This window comes from Triticum dicoccoides, chromosome 1A (genome assembly GCF_002162155.2).
Source record: "Triticum dicoccoides isolate Atlit2015 ecotype Zavitan chromosome 1A, WEW_v2.0, whole genome shotgun sequence".
Lineage (NCBI taxonomy): Eukaryota > Viridiplantae > Streptophyta > Magnoliopsida > Poales > Poaceae > Triticum > Triticum dicoccoides.
In genome coordinates, this window is record NC_041380.1 from 596805198 (window position 1) to 596810524 (window position 5327).

Here is a 5327-nt window from a genome sequence, read left to right on the forward strand (position 1 = left end):
ACCACCATTGGTCCCGGTTGGTGGCTTGAACCGGGATCACAGGCTGCCCTTTAGTCCCGGTTCATGTCACGAACTGGGACCAATGACGTGCCTATATATACCCCTCGCCCGTGAGCAGAGCACTCAGCGAGGGGAGGGCTTTGTGGTGCTCTAGCTCACCTCCTATGCACATGAGGTGTTCGATGAAATACCCAAGCCACACTAGTTAAGCTTTCTCCTCTCGAAGCTCGACCTCAAAGCTCCATTTTCCTCGAGATTTGTCTAGGTTTAGCGGCCCGTCACGTCCCATTCCCGTCTTCACCGCCGTCGATCACCCGCGCCGATCTCGTCACCGGCACCACCATGGTGAACCTCTTGTTCTTATCTTCTTTCTGAAAGAAAATAATTCTTACTTTAGATAGATACTTGTCTAATTTTCTTACTATTTTATTGCTTGTTATTATATAGTGCGATGATTTTGGTATTCGCCCCCGTCGGCCCTCGTCCTGTCTATGATTCGGATGTGGTATATATTATCTTTATAACTATTGGTTCATTTATTGTTTATGAAAATTATGCCGACATACGTGACATAGATTTTATTTATGTAGGAGGTAGTTGAACCGGAAATTCCAACCGACCCTATTGTCGAGAGGTTAAATTTAGTTGAAGAAGAAAACAATTTCTTGAAGGAAAAAATAAAAAAAATTGAGGAGAAGAAGATGATATTGGAGTTGCATGTTGCGGATGTCGTCGATGATCACAAGATTAAGATGGATGCAATGCGCTTGAAGATTAGAAAGATTAGAAAATATGTCATTCATACCGAGGCTTGGTATCATTATGCCGTTGGATCAATTGTTACCTTGGTTGCGATTATATCGCATTTGTTTTCGCATTGAAATGTTTTACATAGTTTGAATGTATGGTTTAATTGATTAGATGCTCTCGAGAGCTATATGTTGTTAGATGAGAACTATGTATGTACTTTGGTTTTAATGTGATGATGAACTTCTATTAATTTGGTCACTTAATTATCTATTCATGATGTTCTGTAATGGTTTTTGGCACACTTAATTATATATAATGCACGCAGATGAAACGGCAATGGATGTACGATGACAGACACACCTCCGAGTACATTAAGGGCGTGCATGATTTTCTCGAAGTGGCTGAGGCAAACAAGCAGAATGGTTTTATGTGTTGTCCATGCCCTAAATCCGGGAATACGAAGTCTTACTCTGACCAGAAAATCCTTCACACCCACCTGCTTTACAAGGGTTTCGTGCCACACTATAACGTTTGGATGAGGCACGGAGAAATAGGGGTTATGATGGAAGACAGCGAAGAAGAAGAGGACGATGACAACTATGTGCCCCCTGAATACGGTGATGCTGCAACGGGGGAAGCTGCTGAAGATCAAGAGGAACCAGATGATGTGCCCAATGATGCTGCAACGGGGGAAGCTGCTGAAGATCAAGAGGAACCAGACGATGTGCCCGATGATGATGATCTCCGCCGGGCCATTGTCGATGCAAGGACGCAATGCAAAAGTAAAAGGGGAAGCTGAAGTTCGATGCATGTTAGAGATCACAAAAAAGGGTTGTACCCCAATTGCGAAGATGGCAACACAAAGCTCGGTACCGTACTGGAATTGTTGCAGTGGAAGGCAGAGAATGTTGTGCCTGACAAAGGATTTGAGAAGCTACTGAAAATATTGAAGAAGAAGCTTCCAAAGGATAACGAATTGCCCGACAGTACATACGCAGCAAAGAAGGTCGTATGCCCTCTAGGATTGGAGGTACAGAAGATACATGCATGCCCTAATGACTACATCCTCTACCGTGGTGCGTACAAGGATCTGAACGCATGCCCGGTATGCGGTGCATTGCAGTATAAGATCAGACGAGATGGCCCTGGTGATGTTGACGGCGAGCCCCCCAGGAAGAGGGTTCCTGTGAAGGTGATGTGGTATGCTCCTATAATACCACGGTTGAAACGTCTGTTCAGAAACAAAGAGCATGCCAAGTTGATGCGATGGCACAGTGAGGACCGTAAGAAAGACGGAAAGTTGAGAGCACCCGCTGACGGGTCGCAGTGGAGAAAAATCGAGAGAAAGTACTGGGCTGAGTTTGCAAGTGAACCAAGGAGTGTATGGTTTGGTTTAAACGCGGATGGCATTAATCCTTTTGGGGAGTAGAGCAGCAATCACGGCACCTGGCCCGTGACTCTATGTATGTATAACCTTCTTCCTTGGATGTGCATGAAGCGGAAGTTCATTATGATGCCAGTTCTCATCCAAGGCCCTAAGCAACCTGGCAATGACATTGGTGTGTACCTAAGGCCATTAGTTGAAGAACTTTTACAGCTGTGGAATGGAAACGGTGTACGTACGTGGGATGAGCACAAACAGGAGGAATTTAACCTGCATGCATTGCTGTTTGTAACCATCAACGATTGGCCCGCTCTCAGTAACCTTTTAGGACAGACAAACAAGGGATACCACGCATGCACACACTGTTTAGATGAAACTGAAAGTATATACCTGGACAAATGCAGGAAGAATGTGTACCTAGGCCATCGTCGATTTCTTCCGACCAACCATCAATGTCGAAAGAAAGGCAAGCATTTCAAAGGCGAGGGAGATCACCGGAATAAGCCCGCCATGCGTACCGGTGATCACGTACTTGCTATGGTCAATGATTTACACGTAATCTTTGGAAAGGGTCCCGGCGGACTAGTTGTTCCGAATGATGCTGAGGGACACGCACCCATGTGGAAGAAGAAATCTATATTTTGGGACCTACCCTACTGGAAACACCTAGAGGTCCGCTCTTCAATCGACGTGATGCACGTGACGAAGAACCTTTGCGTGAACCTGCTAGGCTTCTTGGGCGTGTATGGGAAGACAAAAGATACACCTGAGACACGGGAGGACCTGCAACATTTGCACGAAAAAGACGGCATGCCTCCGAAGCAGTATGAAGGTCCTGCCAGCTACGCTCTTACGAAAGAAGAGAAAGAATTCTTCTTTGAATGCCTGCTCAGTATGAAGGTCCCGACTGGCTTCTCGTCGAATATAAAGGGAATAATAAATATGCCAGAGAAAAAGTTCCAGAACCTAAAGTCTCATGACTGCCACGTGATTATGACGCAACTGTTTCCGGTTGCATTGAGGGGGCTTCTACCGGAAAACGTCTGATTAGCCATTGTGAAGCTATGTGCATTCCTCAATGCAATCTCTCAGAAGGTGATCGATCCAAAAATCGTGCCAAGGCTAAGGAGTGATGTGGCGCATTGTCTTGTCAGTTTCGAGCTGGTGTTCCCACCATCCTTCTTCAATATCATGACGCACGTCCTAGTTCATCTAGTCGACGCGATTGTCATTCTGGGGCCCATATTTCTACACAATATGTTCCCCTTTGAGAGGTTCATGGGAGTCCTAAAGAAATATGTCCGTAACCGCGCTAGGCCAGAAGGAAGCATCTCCATGGGCTATCAAACAGAGGATGTCATTGGGTTTTGTGTTGACTTCATTCCTGGCCTTAAGAAGATAGGTCTCCCTAAATCACGGTATGAGGGGAGACTGACTGGAAAAGGCACGCTTGGAGGGGACTCAATAATATGCAGGGACGGATATTCTTGGTCTCAAGCACACTACACACTTCTACAGAACTCTACCTTGGTGACCCCGTATGTCGATGAACACAAGAACAATCTGCGCTCCAAACACCCGGAGTAGTGCGACGACTGGATTACATGTGAACAAATTAGGACTTTCAGCAGTTGGTTGGAAACACGTCTCAGAGGTGACAACACTGTTTGTGATATGTTGTACTTATTGTCCAGGGACCATCTTTGACTGTATTGACTTACAAAGGATACGAGATAAATGGGAATACATTTTACACGATCGCCCAAGATCAAAAGAGCACCAACCAAAACAGCAGTGCCCGCTTTGATGCAACAACCGAGAGGGAAAAGGACACATATTATGGTTACATAGTGGACATATGGGAACTTGACTATGGACATGATTTTAAGGTCCCTTTTTTTAAGTGCAAATGGGTCAATCTGTCAGGAGGCGGGGTACAGGTAGACCCATAGTACGGAATGACAACAGTGAATCTGAAAAATCTTGGGTACACTAACAAACTGTTCGTCCTAGCCAATGATGTGGCACATGTTATCTATGTCAAGGACATGTCTACCAAACCGAGAAAAAGAAAAAATAAGGAAGCAAATACATCATACGATGAGCCAAAGCGCCACATAGTTCTTTCAGGAAAAAGGGACATCGTGGGAGTGGAGAGCAAGACAGACATGTCTGCAGATTATGAAAAGTTTCATGAAATTCCTCCCTTCAAAATCAAGGTTGACCCAAGCATCCTGATAAACGATGAAGATTATCCATGGTTACGGGCGTAATAAGCAAATGACACAAATGAAGAAAAAGTGAAGGCTTTCTCCCACAACTATTATGATGATACCATGCCAACTTTGTAACAGACGGGTATGATACCATTGTCTGTTTTGTACATGCACATGCTATGTGGGTGAAATTATGATACCATGCCAACTTTCAACTTTTTCAGAGTTGATTTGAAATGCTTTGATGTCTTATGGTTCGGCCCTCGTAATACCATTAATCCCGGTTCGCTCCTTGTCAACTATGTTCTCACCAAGAACACTCAAGAGGGCAGCCACGTGGGCCATTGGTCCCGGTTCATCTGGACCTTTTGGTCCCGGTTCCACGCACGAACCGGGACCAATGCGCCTTGCTCCTGGCCCATGACCATTAGTCCCGGTTTGTGCCACAAACCAGGACTAAAGGGTTGGTCCTCGTTGCGGTCAGAGTTTAGTCCCACCTCGCCAACCGAAGGGCGCTCACACCGGTTTATAAGCTCGTCCCTCTCTGCCTTGTTGAGATCCTCTCAAAGTGAAAATATATGCCCTTATACAGGGAATTTAACCTAAATTCAGAGTGAATTTCTCTGAAATTCATAGAAATTTATTATGAATTTAGGTTGAATTCTCTCTATAGGCGCATCTATGCTCATTTTTTAGTAAGTTAATCACAAACTTGTGATTCACACAAATTTCAAATAATTCAAATTTTAACTATTCAAATTTGAAAACTAATGGCACTAACAGAAAGTTTATAATTTTTCTAAAACTAATGGCACTAACAGAAAGTTTATAATTTTCCTGACCTAAAAGCAAAAATAATTAAAAAATAAAGCAAAAAACAAAAGAAAATAAATAATGCAAAAAACAAAACAGAAAAACTGAAAAAAAAACTATGTTTATAGTAAAGTTAATCACAAACTTGTGATTCACACAAATTT